Source organism: Apium graveolens, chromosome 6 (genome assembly GCF_009905375.1).
Source record: "Apium graveolens cultivar Ventura chromosome 6, ASM990537v1, whole genome shotgun sequence".
Taxonomy (NCBI): domain Eukaryota; kingdom Viridiplantae; phylum Streptophyta; class Magnoliopsida; order Apiales; family Apiaceae; genus Apium; species Apium graveolens.
In genome coordinates this window covers 69,968,747-69,992,172 of record NC_133652.1, presented here as the reverse complement: position 1 = coordinate 69,992,172, position 23,426 = coordinate 69,968,747, and the positions used below count along the sequence as shown (strand labels likewise).

At 36.3% G+C, this 23,426-nt stretch overlaps 1 non-coding gene across 1 annotated transcript; it reads left to right on the top strand.

Annotated features, from left to right (window-relative positions):
* Positions 1 to 430: 430 nt before the first annotated feature.
* On the top strand, positions 431 to 537 carry LOC141669630 (small nucleolar RNA R71). The gene has a single exon (XR_012553898.1). It is a non-coding gene; the product is annotated as a small nucleolar RNA R71 (small nucleolar RNA).
* The last annotated feature ends 22,889 nt before the right edge of the window (positions 538 to 23,426 follow it).

Sequence of the window (23,426 nt, the reverse complement as noted above, 5' to 3'; positions counted from 1 at the left end):
TGGATGATTTCTGTTGTTAGGATGATAGGTCGCTGGCACAGGCTGCTGTTGTCGCTGATAATTATTCACATACTGAATAGATTCGTTTACAAGAGAACACTGATCCGTAGCATGAGAACCTGCACAAAGCTCACAAACCATAGCTATTTGATTAACTCCATATGTAGCCAGAGAATCAACCTTCATTGATAGTGCTTGGAGCTGGGCTGCAATAGCGGTGGCTGCATCAACTTCCAGAATACCTGCTACCTTGCCTGACGTCATCCTCTGAGTTGGGTTTTGATGCTCATTTGCAGCCATCGTCTCTATAAGATTATACGCCTCAGTATAGCTTTTAGCCCATAAGGCTCCTCCAGCTGCTGCATCGAGCATGGGCCGAGATTGGGCCCCCAAACCATTATAGAAACCAGTGATCACCATCCAATCCAGCATTCCATGATGTGGACATTTTCTCAACATTTCCTTGTAGCGTTCCCAAGCCTCGCACATAGATTATGTAGGTTGCTGTGCAAACTGAGTAAGAGCACTCCTCATAGCAGCAGTCTTTGCCATTGGATAAAACTTCACCAGAAACTTTTGCGCAAGATCTTGCCACGTAGTGATGGACCCAGCTGGTTCAAAATATAACCAGTCTTTAGCCTTGTCCCTTAGTGAGAATGGGAAAAGCCTAAACTTGATAGCCTCATCAGTCACGCCATTATACTTAAAAGTGCTGCAGATCTCGACAAAATTCCTTATGTGCATATTGGGGTCTTCAGTTGCCGCTCCTCCAAAAGAAACAGAATTCTGCACCATCTGAATAGTGCCCGGCTTGATTTCAAAGGTGTTAGCTTGAATAGCCGGATGAAGGATGCTTGACTGAATGTCATCAATTTTAGGCCAAGAAAATCCATAAGAGCTGGATCAGCTTGAACAATACGATCTCCCATGTTTACTGGTTCTTTCTGCTCAGTTCCTGAATCCGAATCCTCAAAATCTAACTTCTCCGGAATATCAAGAACTTCGTCTGTCTCCTCAGCTGTATCTAAAGTCCTCTTGCGAGCACGAGAACGAGTTTGCATAAACTCTTGCTAAAGTACCTGAAACACAACCGAAAAGAGTAAGTAACTACTACGTCCTAATCACTGAGTCTTAATGACCAATGATGGTAAGTACATAAACTAAACAAATACGCCGAGTCCCCGGCAGTGGCGCCAAAAACTTGTTAGGGCGAAAACACGCGATAATATTCACGCAAGTATACGCGTTCGCAAGTAATATAGAATACTTTCTAGTTCGTTCCCTCAGAGACTCAGACTAAATTATTGTCTAATTAAACTCACTCACCAATGTATGATTACTTCTCAATGTTAAGATAATAACACTTAAAATTGTTGATTAAATATTAACTATAATTAACTACTTAATTAACCACTTAACTAACACTTCAATTTATCAATAATAAAACACTCATGAGATCACAACTTCATTATTACTTCCTTCTATAGCCATTGTTATTACCTTTAGCATGTGACAGTGATGATATTAATCGAATAACACGAAACTGATAAAAGCCAACTTTCATTGTACTAATACCATTCTACCAAGCATCCACAATTAAGATAGAAGTTGAATAGTCATCAATTATGTTGAGTTCCTATATGTCTACAGAAATTGACAACACAACGATTTAAGCTCAAGTTATTCCTTTTGATTACATAGGGCAAATAAAACTGTTAGAGTTACCCACTAATCATGCTCAACGTACATGAACCTATGCTAGCATGGCAAGTTCTAAATCTCAAGATCCACCATCGCTTCACAAGAGATTAACACCCTATCTTATATGTTCGCGATGCACATAAGACGAATACGCACAACCAATACTAGATATCATGCAATCATCACACACTAAAGTATTAAACAATTAACTAAAGAATTCCATAATAAATCCGTTGCAACCCCATGATCACGATTAGCCCATAATAGAACTTATCGCCATCATGGGTTCATATGAAATCATGACAAACAAACACAAGAAAATAATAACTAAACTAATTATATTAAAACAGAGTACGTCACAAGATTAAATAAGTCAAAGCAAGAAAACTAGCATCCAACGTTACAACGAAACAAGAATCACAAGAATATATGCTCCCTCTTCGTTGCGGTGTGCTAAATCGGTCTTCTTCCTTATCTCATTCGCTTCTTGCGTAAAACACAATCTAAAACATAATCCCCGTAATACTCTCTGCGAAAACGTCTCAAATCTACCTATATAATAGTCCCATAAAACTCAGATTACATAGAAGTTGGAAGCCAAACAGAAGTAGAAGTCTAAATAATTTATCTTTTTCCCCGACCCTGCGCGGCCGCTCAGCATAGCTGCGCGGGCGCGCAGGTTGCTGCGCGACCGCTCAGCATTGCTGCGCGGGCGCGCAGGCCTCTACTGGAAAAAATCTAGGTTTGCTCCGTTTCTTCACCGTAATCTGCCCATTCCTTTCCTCTCGCAATGGTGAACACATGCCAAGGCTTATTCTTGATGATTCCTCCCCCGAAATGCAACTAATACCCTGAAATGCATAAACACTAGAAAAACGCATCAAATACACAAAATACTTGATTTCAAGACACCAATTTAAGCCATTTTAAGACGTTCTAAGTGGTATAAAATGCGACTTATCACTAGACACCCTCAGTTTGCAGAAGCTAAAAGGGAAAAAAATAAAGAATCAAGCAAGAAAAGAAGCAAGATGCTATAGATGCTAAGAAGCTCAAACAGAAGAAAAAACAAGCTGCTATAGTAGCCAAGCTTCAAGCTGTGAAAGCTGCAACTGAAATCTCTGAAAAACAACCTGTGGTATCTGAAGCTCGGGATCATAAAATGCACAAGGAACCTCAACAGACAAGGAAACCAAGATACAAACAAAGAATCAAGATAAAATTGGACTTCTGTGATGAGGAAATGGAAGATTACATTCCCAAAAAGTCTACAACCTCAACTCAAACATCCAAGCCTTTAGAAGTGTAGGATGACTATAAGGTGGATCCTACAAAGAACTTTCATGGTGAGCCAATAGTTCCCAAGGATGAGCCTATAGACTGGGAAAGTCTGCCTATTCCTGAACTCAATCTACCAATCTTCAACAAGCCAAATAAGACAAAGACAAGAACAATTAAGAAGGTCAAGCCTGTGAGTCTCAGGTCTGAAACCCTAACCAAAGCTTAATCAACTGTCAATAAGGGGGATCTTCTATACATATGTGACATTAAAAAATTTTCAGATATAAATCTCTACATGGATGAACTAAAAGAAGTAAGAGCAATTGATGCTCACAGGAATCTCCCTGAAAGACTAGTGTTCAAGTACAAGGGTAGGAAAGAGATCATATTGCCCCTTCACATGATTCTTCAAGAAAGCTGTTCTGTTTTGATAAAAATCTTCTCATCATTCAAGAAAAATTTTGGGTTTAATATGACTGCTAAGAGATGGTACTAAAGAAGATAGAAGATCTAAGGAGCAACAAAGCCTCGGATGTACTCCCAAGGACTCTATCAATTCCCTTCACAGGAAATAAAGTGCATTTGAGGCCTCACTGGCTGATGAAATTCATGGATGATAAAGGTGTAAGAAGATTCTTTAGACTGGATGACCAATTGAGTATCTCTAGCAATGAGACTCTATTGGAAATGCAAGAAAAGCTGTATCTATCAAATGCTGAAGAACTTAAATTTCACAGACAACTCCAAAGTCAAATATAAAAAAACAATAGGAAGCTTGGGAAGAAATCAAGACCATCAAGGAAATAGAAATCATCTGCTCAGACTAGAGGAGCACTTTGATAATGATTGTGAGAACTCTTTGTACACTTTTCTTGCTTTGTTCAATTTTCAATAAATTTATAGCACTTACTAGTTTCATCTACTATTATTCAATCTGTATATTTAGGGTGTTTTGTTATCATCAAGTTTCTCTTAATTTATGGCTACAATTCCAGTAGACATAAATTGGGGGAGATTGTTAGTAATATGTTGTGAACTTGATGATAAGTTAAATAAAACACCTTAGTAGATTTAACTTAGTGTTTTTATAGCTCTCGACAGATGTTTTATTATAGTCCCGATGGATGATCTTTATAATCCCGACGGATGACAACTGAACATCCATTGAGAGTGTAGCTTATGTAACAATAAGTATTGCAGCACATTTCTGCAAATAACAATATTTAGTCTAGTAGACTCTGTAGGATTCTCTAAGTCATGTTGACTACTAGCTTGATATACGGAATAGGTTGGCTAATTGTAAATATGAGATGTCTTGTAATTCTGTATAAGTGAAATGGAGTCAAGTGACAGAAAGGCTTCCAACGGATGATCTACAAAGTCTACCGACGGATAATCAACAAGGCTCCCGACGGATGACCAACATAGTCCCGACGGATTATCATAATTCAAAAAGAGCAGTTGACAGTGACAACACAGTCACATACGTCAGGTATTTGCAAACGGAATGTGGCAGCCTAATTACAGGTTTTAGAGAACAAAGAAGCATTAACTTTTCCATGCAATTATGAAGATATTCAAAGATGCTGGAATAGAGTAGTGAAACAGCATGGAGTTAGACTAGATAAAGTTTGTCTTATTATCTTATCTTACTATCATGTAACTTGGTGATATATAAACCAAGTGTAGCAAGTAGAACTAATAACCGAGTAAGCATTATTTTTCAGAGAGATAGAAAAGGCTGTATCTGTTAAGAATTTCTCTGTAAGTTTGTAAGTTCACTTGTAAGCAGTTGTGTGCTATTCAAGTATCACAGAGTTCTCATACTAATATATATCTCTGGTGGATAAGTTCAAATCCACCAGAAAGTTTTAAAGCTTTGTGTTTTATTACTTTGGATTTTGATTTCAATTCAAGTTTCATTCCACACTTCTTGCAAAATCAAACACTGTTATATATATAAAGTAAGAACAGTCTTAAAATTTAAAAAGGAACCAAAATTACATTCAACCCCCCTGTAAGTCATATATCATAGCCTATTTATATATTCGAGGATTCAACTCAACTCAAATAAGAATGTAATAAGTAAATAGTGGATCTACCGTCAAAGAGATCTCGCAAAGTAATATATGTCAAAGGATTCAGAGACAAGGTTCATCTACAGACTTGGGGAATTAATTCACTGGAAGAAGTTCAAGAAATTGATCATGCCTCAGTGATATAAATCAAGATTGTGGATTTAATCAAGTGACAGAGATCTCGTCAGATTATCAATTAATTACAAGGATTTAATCTGAAGAAAATCAAAGTGTCAAAGTCAAGACATGAAGAAACGTCACGGAAGTTAGTCACTCATGAACCAGACAGTACATCGAGTGTCAACATTGAAGTGGTGGAATTGATTCATATATTTCAATGATTTTCAGAAGATATACAGAAGAATTGATGCTGCTCAAGATTAGTATTAATTCTCTATTAATTAATTAAGTCATATAATTTAATTAAGAAAATAAATTATATCTACAAAAGATTAATTTATTTGATTAATTAAATTAATTGATTAATTAATTCAGAATTAATATTAAGGTTTTTCAGAACTTTTAATTGGTTAAAATCTGTTTTAATTCCAAAAAGATAACTGATTGTATTAGTATGACAATCGGTATGACAATCAATAGTCATACCGAAAGTCATGCTAATTCAGTTGATTGTCTTACCAGAATTATTATTAGATTAAAAATCACTTATTAATTCACTAAAAACAATCTGTTTGAACTACTATGACAATCGGTATGACAATTGATAGTCATACCGAAAGTCTTGCTAGTTCATTCTGATTGTCTTGCTAGCTCATTCATATTGAAAAACAAAATCAAACTTCTTTCTACATTAGTGATTTCTTATTTCATGTAAAATCTTTTGAAATCACTATTGTAAATCATTTTCTCTCTATTTCCATATGTTCTGTGATACAGGTTCAGTCTCCAATGACTTTCTTTCATTGACAGTCATGAGGTTGAAAACCCACAACGTCTATCCCAGACTGTAAAGATAAACACAAAAACAGAACCAACCAACACTCTCTTACCACTAAATGTAGTATGAATGAGCTTGAGGGAGATAGTGCCTTAGTGCACTACATAAGGAAGGTTCTGTAGTCAACCTAGTAGCTCTGTCTCCTACATAGATGAGTAGTATTTAAACCGAGACAACTGCTAGCCCCCATACATCTTCTCAAAAAGATGTAATGGCTGAAAAGGCACAAAAACAGTTACTAGATTCATTCTCTCAACAGGGTGCGTCTATTGAATTATGCCTGTCGGCCAAGGCATCCGATGTAGTGTCACCACTTCAAACATATACAATTCTTGATGCACAAGGAGAGGTTACACACACAAAGGATGAGTTGACGGAAACAAGAGTTTCGACCATTTTAAGGTCAGATTCGATTGTTCAAGGTTCGTTAATGGACCAATTGCCTTTACAGGTGTTAGGAGAGGATACTGATCCAAAAGCCATATGTCAGTGGTCAGTGTCTACCTCCCCAGGCTTAAATCCCCTGGATGCATCCGCGGATAGTGGATCTGACATAGGCGCAGATCTGCAACTTGTTGACAATGATTCAGATATTACCTGATGAGTCACAAGGAAATGGCTTCACAGACATTAGAAGGGAACTTTGATCTTTATGCTAAATTCGATGGATCATTGTTTACCTTCCCAGAATTCAAATCTGGAACCCTAAAAGGGAAACTAGCAACTTGTAAATTATGACTCAGATTCATCTGACGAGTTTAACAAGGATGGGGATTTGTGAACTCCCATTGCACCACCTATGACCTCCTTAAGGATGGCTAAGGTGATTTTCCTTGCAGGTACAGCTGGATTATGGAGCTATGAGAGAAGAGTGATACACTTTTGAGAATGAGTGTAAACACGAGTGGAGAGAAGAGTGAAACACATGTGAGGTACACTAAACAGGATCACACACTCACAGTGAGGAAGAAAGAGAAACTACTTGTTATTTCTTTTCCAACCAAGTGAAATATGAGAACTCCTTCAGACGACGGCATACATTCCTTCTTTAAGGGGGAGATAAAAGCTTAAGAAATAGTTTGGAGGATTCCTCAACTAAGGGGGAGAAATAGCAGGGAGGAAGAAAAAGATCCTACATATACACTACACCACACCATTGTTGTTTGTAACTACGGATCCTATTGTACGGGAGAGGTGGTAAACACAAGGTGATTTTATAGTAAGGGAAGAAGCTGTTAGGGGAGTATCATTGGTTTTTATCTGCGGATCCTATTATACGGGAGAGGTGGTAACGAAGGTGATCTTCTTTAATCAGTTGATTCTCATAGGGGGAGAAGCAAGAGATATATGGGCTTCTCAACAGGAAATGTAGTTGTACAAATGAAGATGGAACTACTTGAAGATATGTTCAGTCTAGAGGAACATCTACTTGGAATCTGGAAAATTTTAAATCTAGTCCAGAACTTTTCTACTATTTACTTTGCATTTCTTTTTATATCTTTTTCTTATTTGTTAGTTGAGTTATCCTCTAGGTATTTGTGTGTTATTGTCTAACAAACAAATAGGGGGAGATTGTAAGTCAAATGTCATAGCCTATTTGTATATTCGAGGATTCAACTCAACTCAAATAAGAATGTAATAAGTAAATAGTGGATCTACCGTCAAAGAGATCTCGCAAAGTAATATCTGTCAAAGGATTCAGAGACAAGGTTCATCTACAGACTTGAGGAATTAATTCACTGGAAGAAGTTCAAGAAATTGATCATGCCTCAGTGATATAAATCAAGATTGTGGATTTAATCAAGTGACAGAGATCTCGTCAGATTATCAATTAATTACAAGGATTTAATCTGAAGAAAATCAAAGTGTCAAAGTCAAGACATGAAGAAACATCACGGAAGTTAGTCACTCATGAACCAGACAGTACATCGAGTGTCAACATTGAAGTGGTGGAATTGATTCATATATTTCAATGATTTTCAGAAGATATACAGAAGAATTGATGCTGCTCAAGATTAGTATTAATTCTCTATTAATTAATTAAGTCATATAATTTAATTAAGAAAATAAATTATATCTACAAAAGATTAATTTATTTGATTAATTAAATTAATTGATTAATTAATTCATAATTAATATTAAGGTTTTTCAGAACTTTTAATTGGTTAAAATCTGTTTTAATTCCAAAAAGACAACTGATTGTATTAGTATGACAATCGGTATGACAATCAATAGTCATACCGAAAGTCATGCTAATTCAGTTGATTGTCTTACCAGAATTATTATTAGATTAAAAATCACTTATTAATTCAGCAAAAACAATCTGTTTGAACTACTATGACAATCGGTATGACAATTGATAGTCATACCGAAAGTCTTGCTAGTTCATTCTGATTGTCTTGCTAGCTCTAAAGATAGTCCTACCGATTGTCTTACTGAGCCAAAGGATTGTCATGCCAGCTCTATTTTCATTCAGCTGAATTGATTAAAAGAAGCAGAAGCATTAATTCTTCATTATCCAACAAAAATAGAACCCGAGAACAAAAGAAAAAGAAGCAGAAAAATATTTCATCTCATCTGCAAACTTCAAGATCAATTTCTAGATTGTAAAGTTAAATCCAATCAACTAGAAATCTTTATCTTGTTCTTGTGTAACAATCTAGCGGATCAAAATCCCTAGAACTTAATCTCAAATCGCGTTTAGCATTTGATTCTAATTATTGCAAAAATAGAAAAAGTTCATGACGAATTTATTCTAAATTTGTGATAATTGATTTGAGATTAATTCCTTTTAATCGATACAGTTGTTGTAACACCTTTCAAGTTTAATAATATTCTTATTTAACTTGAATTTTGTTTCATATTTTTTATTCCGCATTTATTCGATTATTCGGTACTGTTTGTATTCAACCCCCCCCTTCTACAAACACATTGGGACCTAACACCCTCTTCTGTAATTCTTGTTGCCATTGTTTGGAAATAACAGTTGCAGAGGTGCACTTATGGAATTCACAACTTTGCTTTTGTGACTAGACCTTTTCATTTTGCCTTTTTGACCAACCTCACAAACTTTATCTTGAGCAAATTCCAAATTTGGCATGTCTCTCACTAGTTCCTATTTCACCAAGGTGTTGATTGCTTTATAATTTAGGTGAGAGAGTTTCTTATGCCACAGTTTGCTTTTCTCAATAGATGACTTGGTATAGAAAAAACATATACCATCCTTATTTGCTGAGTATAAGTCTGCAACAAACAAGCTTCCTTTCCTTGTTCTTTTCACAGCAACTTCACCAGTATTTTTGCTGATAATTGATCATTCTCCTTTGTCAAATAAAACTTTGAATCCTTTATCTATGAGTTGACTAACACTCAGGAGATTCACCTCAAGACCAACTACCAGTGTTATATCTTCAATGACAACATTTCTAGAAATTAACTTGCCATATCCCATTGTGAACCATTTGTTGTTGTCTCCAAAAGTCACTAACGGGCCATCCATCTCCTAAAACTATGATAACAGGGCCTTATCACCTGTCATATATCTGGAGCATCCACTGTCAATGATCCATATGACTCTCTTTATTTTTCCCTACACACAATGAGAATTAAGTGTGTTTAGATACCCAAGCAGTGTTGGGTACTTTCTTCATTTTAACAGAAGTTGCAGAAGTAGAATTTGATAATCCAGAAAGAAGAGTGTTCAATGATTGATTTATATTTTCCCTTTTTGTTGTGGATCCAAGGTTAACTTCTTTGAGATCTACTCTCAATTTATGACAGCTTTTAATCACTTTCATATTGCATGGAATGCAATCAAATTTATCACAGAATGAGTAGGAACTTCAGCCTTTGCTTCATATATTTGCATGCTCCCACCTTTGGCTCACTAACAACCTTTTTATAAATATGAGTTAGGTGATTTGTAGAGCCACACTTTTGACATTGTTTCCTGGGAGGATCGACAAAAATGTAAAGTTATTGCTCTTGTCCACTCCAATTTTCCCATTCCTATTCTTCTTTTTTTCCTGCATTCTCAGTTTTGATCTCCTTGATTGGTGTCTTAGAATATTAGAAACTAGGTTGACTGTAATAACCCCAATTTTTGGAATTTTTGAAACCCTTATGAATAGTGTTTTGATGATTATGCTGAATAAGAAAACTTTTCATGCCACACTATGTAGGGGTTCTTTTATTGATCTTCTGGGATATTATTAGTACTCTATGTGGTATATAAGTGTATGTAAAGATCGTCAGAATCCAAATCCGAACACTTTAATTTTTCCCGAAAATCCACCAGATACAGAAAGAATTGAGTATAAGGTTACAGGATAAAAAGGATTTAAATTCAAGGATTATAAGAGAGGATCATAAAAAGGAATTTAATGTATTGAGAAAGGTTAAGGGAACCCAAGTAATAAGATCCCGGGTATGATCCCTCAAACAATAAATGAGAACGAAAGTTAAGCGAACCGTATAACAGATCAGCGGTCATTAGCCAAGTGATTAGGAGTTAATCAAAGAGTTAGTGGAGGGTGATGTAATCTCACCAACAAGAAGAGGACAAGTGTGGGATGATGACATAAGGGGATGACTTAAGCATGACAAAAAAGGAGGGATTAGTTGGTTGATTGTGAACCATTCATTCTTTACCATGGTAAAAAGTTAATTAAACAAACAAAAGGATGTCAACCAAGCAAAGCAAATCAAAAACACAAAACACAAAGTTGAACTTCATTATCCAACAAGAAGCTCTCGGCCTTTTGTCCATTTCAAAGAAAGAAAAATTCAAATTCAAGTTCCAAGCTTTGTTAATTGGTGAGGTAATTATCCAAGGTTCCTTATGTGTAGATATAGCTATTCTATGAATCTAAGCTTCCATTTCCTTCACAATATCTTCCAATAACTCAAGGAAGAAGATGGTGAATAGTAACTTTCAAAAAATAACTTTAGTTTTCTTGAATTTTTATGAAAGTTTAAGGTTATACAAGCAAGGATCAAGGTTCTTTTAGGCATTCAAAGCTCTTGTGTTGTGTTAAGAAGCTTCAAGAAGGTATAAACTCCAAACCCTAGCTTTAGTTTTGAGTATTTAGGAATGGTTATGATTGATATAGTATATGTGAAGCATGATGCTTGTTTGTTTAAAGTTTGATTAAGTTTGTAGAGATTTTGATGGTTGAATCTTGGTTATTAGTTAATGAACCTTAGTATGGTTAGTAGCTTTTGTTGTGATTAAATGAGTTGGTTAAAACATGAAGTAATGGACTGATGTGGTGAGGTTTGGAGGGATTTTGGGTTGTAATGTTGATTGTGGGTTGTTGTGGATTGATTTGGAGTTGTACAAATTTGGTAATCGCGTAAACATAGCCGTCGTAATGCCCGATTTACTTTAGACTGTTTTTGTTCTAAACATCAGGACCCATGAACTCACTGTTAGGTTTTGACCATTGCCATGATTAGATAGTTCATGTTACGAGCTTTGTTTTGATATGTGGTTCGCTTGAATCCGATGTACGGTTTAGGAGAAACGACCGTTTTAAGTAACGGCGTTTCGCGACTGAACCATTACCCCTCGCCTTACTTTGAAACCTTGGTTAAGGACCTTAAATGACTAATTGGGATATGAAACAATTATGTTAAGTGGATTAGGCAGTTGGTAAGGTACTCGCGCAAGAATCGCCTTAAAACTCTTAATGGTTAATTTATTAAAAATGGTGGAGCCGAGGGTACTCGAGCGACTTAAGTGAATCGTTAAGCGCGAAAGCGAACGTTAGGGGTCTAATTGGTTAAAGTCTAGTTTCTTAAGCGACCGGGGTTTAATTCTGACTTATGTTGTTGTTCATTGGTTATCGGACTCACTCTAAGCTTAAGTCTATTCGGGAACACTCAGGCAAGTTTTCTACCCGTTATACTGTTGCTGTGATGTATACATATGTAAATGCATTATCTTGTGATAGATGCATGGTGGTTAATTAGCAAATCTTGCGATATATTGGAGCATGTGATATGGTATATATGCATGTCTGTTTCGTAATCTTGATATATATTGTTGATTCAATTGCTTATAAGTTGGATAATACCTATGCTAGAGATAAGCAGTAGTTGCGTATACTCTAAGTATAGGGGACCCAAAGGTTAACATTTTCTAAAACCGGGAGTCGATGTTCCCGAGTATATTATATATATTAATATATATATATATATATATAGTTTTCAAAACTATGAATCGAATAAGGTTTATTCGATAACTTTATTTTATTAATGAATATTATTTTGAATATTCATTCGGGGGCTTATGACTCCGTTTATTTTATTAATGAATATTATTTTGAATATTCATTCGAGGGCTTATGACTCCGTTTATTTTATTAATGAATATTATTTTGAATATTCATTCGAGGACATATGACTCCGTTTATTTTATTAATGAATATTATTTTGAATATTCATTCGAGGACATATGACTCCGTTTATTTTATTTAATTAATATTATTATTGAATATTCATTCGAGGACTTATGACTCCGATTATTTACTAATTATTATTCTTTATTTTATTAAAGAATAATGTGTCGATAATCAAACTCACTTTTGATTATTCAAATAAAGATAGTACTTTCGTATAAGTATATCTTTGGTTATTTAATATTCATTTCAAGTATAAGTTTTAAAACTTCTACTTCAATTATTTTTATAAAGATTATTCTTTATGGGAATATTATTTAAATAATAATATTCAGATATTTTCTAATATATTGGGACTGATTTATTTTATTAAATCAGCATCACTCTAAACATTCTTAAAAATATTTTCGAGTCTTCAAAATGATTTTAAAGGTTAGGGAGGATCCCAAAACTCATTTTTATATTTAAGATCCTCCTTTCGAAGGGGATTTAAATACTCGCTCAAAACCTGAAGGATCCAGCTTTGTGGTGTATTTTATATTCGCAACAAGGTTGCTATTTTGATAAAAGAGTTTTTGATTACTTACCGAACACTCGGGAAGTAAAATTCGTGGAACAAGTTAATCCATTAACAGGCATCGCCTGGGAAATGTCGGTGAGTTTTCCTTTCCAACTAGATATGACTTCTTGGTGGAGCCGTATCAACAAGTTTCTACTTGGGGAAAGTGGGGACGAGCTTTACATTTCAGAGTCATGGATTTCATCTGAACTAGGAGTGGTGTAAGTGGTCGAGTGGCGCCGGCCCAGCCTTATTATATTGGCCCAATTGGCCTGGAAGTTCCGCTAAGACGGTCCATTCCTTAGGAGTCCAGTGTTCGGTTGACAAGTAAATCCGACAGGTTCTCTTCTACATGTAGAAAATGGTGGGGTCGCACTACTACGACTGATCATCGTAAGTGGTCTTCCTAGCGCGGTAAACTCCCGTAATGAGTTCATCATCCAGTTGGATATTTCTGCAACACTACCCAGAGTACTTCGATAGAAAGGCTACGGCTGGGCGATTGTTGAGTGTTGGCAGGGTCGAGTTTTCAAAATGATGTTTCCATCAAATGAAGTATCTCATAACTTCATTTCTTTTGAATGATATTTTAAAGATTGATTCTATACAAGTCATGCCTTGTAGCTTCATATATGTGATGAGCTAATTATAACTTGAACGGTGGTAGTTCAAGTAGTATTCGGAAAAGATATAAGTATACTGGAGTATCTTGTAACTTCATCTTTTAAACTTATATCTAGTAAATGATTATCTTATGCATGTCAAAGATTTTCAGAAAAACGTTGAGACAAGGGTAGATATATGAGATCATCTTGCAACGATTTTTTTATACAGTTATAAACTGGAACTATGGGTGTATTATGCATGGCAGAGCATTTCAAAGATTTTGAAAAGTATATATGTATATACTGAATATTTTACGACTTGGTCGCGTTAAGATATCAACTTGGTTCAATTCTTCTTGACCAAGACTTTCATGAGTGCTATGAGAATGCTCATATATTATTTTCATTATACATATTATTTTGGTGGGCTTGTTGCTCACCCTTGCTTTCTTCTTTCATCACACAAAATCAGATAGACAAGATGAATAGGATCAAGCTCCCAATTCGCGAGTGGATAGGAAACGTTCCGCAGTTTCCTGTAGGCGTTGATGCTGTTGTAGCTGAGGTAGGAACTACCAGTAGGCTAGGCTTTCAACTTTTGTTGTACCGGACTTATGTATCTATATGAATTGTAATAATGGCAAAGAAATGTAAATTTATTCAGAACCTTCTTGAGGTGTAATGGCTTATTATGTGGAATAAAATGACTTGTGTTATTTTTGGTATTCATCTCTGAGACTATAAATTGTGGCGTGTGTGTGTATATTGTGGGGTCACAGTACGGAGTAGTTGATCGTTTATTTAGATTGGGTGTTATTAAGGGAAATGGAACTCGTGACAACCCGGATCCCCGACCCCGGATTTAGGGGTGTTACAGAAATGGTATCAGAGCCAAGCATTATAAACCTCAGAGATGATGTGGCGTTAAGATATTAAGTTCACTAAGATAATAAGAACTCTTGCCAAGTTCATAGTCGGGCTACATAACGTAGTACTGACAATTAAAACCCTTCTGGGAACCCTTATAAATATCGTGATGGAAGTGTAGTTCGTTATCGTATATGGTAGCGGGACTCCGAACCCTGAGGTTGAGGAGCAACAACGCGATGATGTTTTATGACTTATTGGAGATCAGATTATGGATCCGATAGAGCGTCCTAACGCAGGACCGGATGATGTTCATATTGAGGATGTAGCGGTTGAGGATGTTATCCTAGAAGGGATTGTTGCTGAGAAGAATCCCGTGGAGGATCCTGACAAGAATGAATAAAGGACCACTGAGGAATTGATGACAATGGTTAGGGTGACTACCAGAGGTAGGATTGGCCGGTCACTACCGGAGGTTCGTTCAAGTTTGTAAAGATAGTAGCCCCTTTAACGCGGCTTACTCGTAAGACTGAGAAGTTTGAATGGACAGAGAAATGCGAGAAAAGATTTTAAGAACTGAAGCAAAGGTTGGTGACGACCCCTATGTTGGCATTGCCAGATGGAAAAGGAGATTTTGTGAATTATAGTGACGCTTCACATAAGGAATTAGGGTGCTTCTTATACAGCACAACAAGGTAATCGCGTACGCGTCAAGACAATTAAGGGAATATAAAATTCGATATCCCCACCCATGAGCTTGGGCTCATGGCAATAGTTTTGCCCTAAAGATTTGAGGCACTACTTGTATGGAGAGAAGTGCGAGATGTACATAAGCCATAAGTGCTCTAGTACATTTTCACGCAGGAAGAGCTCAACATGCGCTAGAGGAGGTGGTTAGAGCTAATCAAGGATTACGATTATGAGATTCTTTATCATCCAGGGAAAGCCAAAATGGTGGCTAATGCCCTTAGTATAAAAGAGAGACTCAAGATGAAAATGTCTTTGGGAGAGTTGATAAGAGATTTTGAGAAAATGGAGATAGAAGTGAAGGTAACCGGAGCCATAAATGAAAAGCTGTTTGAGATTGCAATACAGCCCGAATTATTGGAGAAGATCATATTGTGCCAAGAAAAAGTGATGAATAGAGGCAGAGAACCAATGACCGGAGAAGAGATTAATACCTAGAAAGATGATGAGGGAATAATGAGGTATCCCTACAGAATTTGGGTTCCAAATGTTCAAGAGCTTAAGGACTGGATCTTAGATGAAAGTCATAGTTCGAGGAATAAGATTTAGGGCAAACCCTGAATGTGATAGTCAGGGAGGACGCCATCAAGATAGAAGGAACCCATAACATAATGAAGTGGAAAATGAGGATTTAAAATATGTAGGATGACCCCGATTATGGGGAGGAGGAGGGAACGTTCAGACTAAGGAAACAGAAGTCGAGTAAGGAAAGGAGACCCGAGACGGTACTCCTATACGGCAATTTATGGACCTTTCTAGACAGAACTTAGACTATTATCCCCAACCACCACCCTGAGGAAACAATGCGGTGAGAAATTCTTTCATGACCTTTAAGTCGCTAAGCTCTCAGAGTTCCAAGGAACAGGTTGACCCAGTCGAGGCAAGAGCCTGGTTAAAGGAAATCTAGGAATCATTTGAGATTCTAAATGATTGACGAAGCACAAAAGACTGTTTTATCACTTACCTTCCCAAGAGAGAGGCCACCCGCTGGTAAAAGGCCAAGGAAGGCACGAAGCCAGAGGTTATGATAAACTGATTAAAGTTCAGTCAGTTGTTTTCGGGAAAGTACTTCCCAAGGTTATGGAGGTAGTGTAAAAGCTTTAGAGCCAGAACAAAAGCGGACGAGTATGATGAATTATGAATCTAAGTTGTAAAACTTGTCAAGTTTCGTTCTGGGGACACGAATCCAGAATGATGAGATGTTTGAAATCAATGCTTATGTTGTGTTGGTTCATGTAATGGTTGTTATGGAAACGAAAATAAAAGACTGAAAAGGGAAGGAGTATGAAGGGATATAAAGGAAATAGAGTTGAGAAGTGATAAGGGAGTTAGGTATGGGAAACCCTAAGAAACCCTTGCAATAAATATAGAGAAGTGTGTCATCATCAGCGCGATGGTGACTGATCATGAGATAAATTCAAGGTTTGAAGGCGTAAGCGATACGTAAAGTTAATTTCCTTGAAGTTGACAGTATTCGATGAAAATTTGAGATAGATCGATTGATTAATAAGGAAACACGGATGGACTGAGGAGACAAGAAAGTAAGAAATTAGGAAAATTGGATGAAGGAAGTGACCTACAAGAATGTGAAGTGTAAGACCGGGGGCATGATACCCAGAAAGGGAGATGCCAGGTACGAAAGATATGCCAATATTGAGATGACTGTTGAGATAAATAAAAGAGGTAAATGAGTAGTTAGAACTAAAAGGTTCACGTTGAACACGACCAATATCTTCCAGAACATCCTTGTTATCGTTACCCAATTTAGGCAAGAAAAGCGGATAACCATTTTTATCTTTTGGAGGCCATATTGATTGACCTCATTTTGAATACAGATGTTATTGTGAAATTCGGCATATACTATCGAGGTGGGAATGATTGAATAAGACACCCTTATCAGGGATATATGACTTGATTTATCCATGGAAGGATGCATGTACCTTTTTAAAGGTGGAATTAAGGATATAACATCGGTAACTTAAAATGAATCCTAGGGGAATGCATAAAGGTTGGTATTTCACCCTTAATAGGGATAGTATGAGTTTTGACAGTATGAATTGGAAAGGATTAAGGTAATAACAACCTTTAAAGATCAGTGGAGAAAGTTTTCAGAACTATATAGACAATGATTCTGGTATTAGTAAATGGTATGTTGATATGCCCTGTGCCTAGGGTGTACCTGATAAAGGATTTAAGGATAACCTTAGAGGTTTTACAAGGAGAAAGGTAATATTCAAAGTTCTCAAGAATATAAATTTTGATGAAGGAAATATGACGTAATTATAATAATACCAGGTGAGGCACGTGTTGAACCATAAGAAAGTATAGATCGATCCAATAAGGGTCGAGATTGGTGAAAACAAGAAGGACCCAAGATAAGAGACGTCCTAAGTATGATCGAGAGTCAGTCGTGGCAATGTTCATATCTAAAGACTAAGGCAATGACTTATAGAAAAATGGTGATTTTTTTTCTCACCAGGACTTAAGAGAAGCATTTTCACATAAGCAGTGATTGAAATGAGGTAGAAAATTTAGTTGGAGGTGGTTAAAATGACATTGATTGTAAGGAAATTTTACTATCAGGAAAGGCCAAAGAGGTGGCCAACACTTTAAGTGTAAGAGGACAATTATCGAAGCTCGTGCCAGAGGAATACAGTGATAATCGTTAATTCCGTGAAGGTTGTATTATGGGGTGAAAGATTGACATTCCTTCTGATGACTGTGCGGTACTCAACCGTAATAGTAGTTTGTTAAAGATTTAATTCATGTAATCGCCGTGAGTGGGCTTTCTATCTTAGAAGGTCCTATCTTAAGATAAGCCAGGAGCATGTTACGAAAGGACTAAATGAACCTTTGAGCTTCATGTCTCCCAGTAAAAAAATATGGTTAATAATGGTATTAACCTGCTATCGTTGCTTTGGTTGAAACTCTTCTGCAATTTTATCTGCTTCATGTCATGTATGTACATTAGGATCTAGAGTGTTCTTCATGAATCATGAACGGTGATCATGTTACCTCCTTAGAAGAATTCGATACGATATGTATGGACTCCGTATGGTTAGCTATTAAGACTTCATGGAAAACGAATGACTACAGTAGGTCAACGGTGGGCCATAGTAATGTAGGAATGATTCTGCGAGTAATGATCCGATTACTTACAACCGTGAGAGTTGTATTGGAATGGATGTTGAGAGTGAGTACCACTAATCGGGTTGTGGTGGTGTATAAGTTATCATTGATAGGCTAATTAAGTCGATTATCTACCTATTGAATACTTATTCCTTCTTATCAATAGAGAGTCGTATTACTATACGAGGAAGGTTGCGATGCAAGCATAGAATTCTAATAACGATGACGTCTAGAATGAAATCCCAAATTCGATTTTCGATGTCGAGGGAGTTTCAAAGGTGATTGTTTATAAGCTCGAGCAAGAGCATGGGTCCATAGAATGATGGACGGAATAGTAAATATTTAGACACGTGAAATACGATACGGTAATACTTGATGTTGATATATATATACGTATATATTTTGTTCTCATATGACAAACCTCTATAGTTCAGAGGTAGATTCCAAGCAAGATATTTTGTGGTAGTATATTTTATATATATACAATTCTCTTCAATTCGTTCTTTTCTCTCCTTTTCATTTCATTTAAGCTGAGAAGAACAACCCTTCCAAAAGGGGAGGTATTGCCGAATGACTATCTATCTGTGTGATAGAAGCCTAGTAGGATACCATCTATTGTTTAATTGCTTGTCAAGTACTAAAAGCTGGCCACCTTCTGTACTAACTATGCAATAGAACAAGTGTTAGTGATCTCTCAACAAATTCCTTTACTTCTATATGATGGATCAAGCTTTCGAAGATAGAAGCAGCTAGAAAGGAAGTAGTATCACTACGATGGTATTCTGATTCTAACACGTTCGTGATACTAAGGTTGACGTGGTTATTAAAAGGTTATAGAATGCTAACGAGCAAAAGTGTAACCAGTATAGTATTATGTACGGAAGATAGTAATGACTACGAACTGGAAAAGAATGGGTATTGAGAAGCAAAAGCTATAATGCTAGAAGCTATGATGAGAGTCGGTTCAGTAGACTTGAAAGAATTTGGAATGATCACTTAACGCTGATTAAGTTTTCTTAAGATAATCGATCGTATGTCAGTATCGAGGTATCGCCTTATGAGATCCTTGAGGGAAGACAATGTCGATCTCCCTTATATTAGGATGAAGTTGTAGAGCGCAAGATGCTCGGACCCGCAGTAGTCCAAGGGACCAGGGATATAATAGATCTAATCAGAGGACGGCTGGTATTAGCCCAAGATGGACACACGAAGTATGTTGATTTGACACGAAATGACAAAGAGTAGGAAGTAGGGGACCTAGTGTTGTTATAGGTATTCCTTTGGAAAGGATGGATGTGGTTCGGAAAGAAAGGAAAGCTAAGCCCACAAATTGTTGGACCCTTGGAGGTATTAAGACGTATTGGGAAGTTAGCATATGAGCTAGCCCTACCCCCGAACCGTAGCAAATTCATAACGTGTTCCACGTATCAGTGTTAAGGAAGTACAATTCGGATGCCATACAAATAGGGGCATATGAGCGCATAGACGTGCAACTAGACGTAACCTATATGGAGCAACCGGGAAAGGTTATAGATTGAAAAGGAACAAGTGCTTGGGAGAAGGGCTATCAAACTAGTCAGAGTTTGATGGTAGAACCATAATGTGGGAAAATTACGTAAGAGTTAGAAAGTGAAATGCTAAGAAAGTATCCCTACTCATATTCTATCTGATTCCGGGAAGGAATTCTTTTAAGGAGGGGAGACTGTAATAACCCCAATTTTTGGAATTTTTGAAACCCTTATGAATAGTGTTTTGCTGATTATGCTGAATAAGAAAACTCTTCATGCCACACTATGTAGGGGTTCTTTTATTGATCTTCTGGGATATTATTAGTACTCTATGTGGTATATAAGTGTATGTAAAGATCGTTAGAATCCAAATCCGAACACTTTGATTTTTCCCGAAAATCCACCAGATACAGAAAGAATTGAGTATAAGGTAACATGATAAAGAGTATTTAAATTCAAGGATTATAAGAGAGGATCATAAAAAGGAATTTAATGTATTGAGAAAGGTTAAGGGAACCCAAGTAATAAGATCCCGGGTATGATCCCTCAAACAATAAATGAGAACGAAAGTTAAGCGAACCGTATAACAGATCAGCGGTCATTAGCCTAGTGATTAGGAGTTAATCAAAGAGTTAGTGGAGGGTGATGTCATCTCACCAACAAGAAGAGGACAAGTGTGGGATGATGACATAAGGGGATGACTTAAGCATGACAAAAAAGGAGGGATTAGTTGGTTGATTGTGAACCATTCATTCTTTACCATGGTAAAAAGTTAATTAAACAAACAAAAGGATGTCAACCAAGCAAAGCAAATCAAAAACACAAAACACAAAGTTGACCTTCATTATCCAACAAGAAGCTCTCGGCCTTTTGTCCATTTCAAAGAAAGAAAAATTCAAATTCAAGTTCCAAGCTTTGTTAATTGGTGAGGTAATTATCCAAGGTTCCTTATGTATAGATATAGCTATTCTATGAATCTAAGCTTCCATTTCCTTCACAATCTCTTCCAATAATTCAAGGAAGAAGATGGTGAATAGTAACTTTCAAAAAATAACTTTAGTTTTCTTGAATTTTTATGAAAGTTTAAGGTTATACAAGCAAGGATCAAGGTTCTTTTAGGCATTCAAAGCTCTTGTGTTGTGTTAAGAAGCTTCAAGAAGGTATAAACTCCAAACCCTAGCTTTAGTTTTGAGTATTTAGGAATGGTTATGATTGATATAGTATATGTGAAGCATGATGCTTGTTTGTTTAAAGTTTGGTTGAGTTTGTAGAGATTTTGATGGTTGAATCTTGGTTATTAGTTAATGAACCTTAGTATGGTTAGTAACTTTTGTTGTGATTGAATGAGTTGGTTAAAACATGAAGTAATGGACTGATGTGGTGAGGTTTGGAGGGATTTTGGGTTGTAATGTTGATTGTGGGTTGATTGTGGATTGATTTGGAGTTGTACAAATTTGGTAATCGCGTAAACATAGCCGTCGTAATGCCCTATTTACTTTAGACTGTTTTTGTTCTTAACATCAGGACCCATGAACTCACTGTTAGGTTTTGACCATTGCCATTATTAGATATTTCATGTTACGAGCTTCGTTTTGATATGTGGTTCGCTTGAATCCGATGTACGGTTTAGGAGAAACGACCGTTTTAAGTAACAGCGTTTCGCGACCGAACCATTACCCCTTGCCTTACTTTGAAACCTTGGTTAAGGACCTTAAATGACTAATTGGGATATGAAACAATTATGTTAAGTGGATTAGGCAGTTGGTAAGGTACTCGCGAAAGAATCGCCTTAAAACTCTTAATGGTTAATTTATTAAAAATGGTGGAGCCGAGGGTACTCGAGCGACTTAAGTGAATCGTTAAGCGCGAAAGCGAATGTTAGGGGTCTAATTGGTTAAAGTCTAGTTTCTTAAGCGACCGGGGTTTAATTCCGACTTATGTTGTTGTTCATAGGTTATCGGACCCACTCTAAGCTTAAGTCTATCCGGGAACACTCAGGCAAGTTTTCTACCCGTTATACTGTTGTTGTGATGTATACATATGTAAATGCATTATCTTGTGATAGATGCATGATGGTTAATTAGCAAATCTTGTGATATATTGGATCATGTGATATGGTATATCTGCATGTCTGTTTCGTAATCTTGATATATATTATTGATTCAATTGCTTATAAGTTGCATAATACCTATGCTAGAGATAAGCAGTAGTTGCGTATACCCTTAGTATAGGGGACCCAAAGGTGAACATTTTCTTAAACCGGGAGTCGATGTTCCCGAGTATATTATATATATTTATATATATTTAGATATAGTTTTCAAAACTATGAATCGAATAAGGTTTATTCGATAACTTTATTTTATTAATGAATATTATTTTGTATATTCATTCGAGGGCTTATGACTCCGTTTATTTTATTAATGAATATTATTTTGAATATTCATTCGAGGGATTATGACTCCGTTTATTTTATTAATGAATATTATTTTGAATATTCATTCGAGGACATATGACTCCGTTTATTTTATTAATGAATATTATTTTGAATATTCATTCGAGGACATATGACTCCGTTTATTTTATTTAATGAATATTATTATTGAATATTTATTCGAGGACTTATGACTCCGATTATTTACTAATTATTATTCTTTATTTTATTAAAGAATAATGTGTCGATAATCAAACTCACTTTTGATTATTCAAATAAAGATAGTACTTTCGTATAAGTATATCTTTGGTTATTTAATATTCATTTCAAGTATAAGTTTTAAAACTTCTACTTCAATTATTTTTATAAAGATTATTCTTTATGGGAATATTATTTAAATAATAATATTCAGATATTTTCTAATATATTAGGACTGATTTATTTTATTAAATCAGCATCACTCCAAACATTCTTAAAAATGTTTTCGAGTCTTCAAAATGATTTTAAAGGTTAGGGCGGATCCCAAAACTCATTTTTATATTTAAGATCCTCCTTTCGAAGGGGATTTAAATACTCGCTCAAAACCTGAGGGATCCGGCTCTGTGGTGTATTTTATATTCGCAACAAGGTTGCTATTTTGATAAAAGAGTTTTTGATTACTTACCCAACACTCGGGAAGTAAAATTCTTGGAACAAGTTAATCCATTAACAGGCATCGCCTGGGAAATATCGGTGAGTTTTCCTTTCCAACTAGATACAACTTCTTGGTGGAGCCGTATCAACAAGTTTCTACTTGGGGAAAGTCGGGACGAGCTTTACATTTCAGAGTCATGGATTTCATCTGAACTAGGAGTGGCGTAAGTGGTCGAGTGGCGCCGGCCCAGCCTTATTATATTGGCCCAATTGGCCTGAAAGTTCCGCTAAGAGGGTCCATTCCTTAGGAGTCCAGTGTTCGGTTGACAAGTAAATCCGACAGGTTCTCCTCTACATGTAGAAAATGGTGGGGTCGCACTACTACGACTGATCATCGTAAGTGGTCTTCCTGGCGCGGCAAACTCCCGTAATTAGTTCATCATCCAGTTGGATATTTCTGCAAGACTACCCAGAGCACTTCGATAGAAAAGCTACGGCTGGGCGATTGTTGAGTGTTGGCAGGGTCGA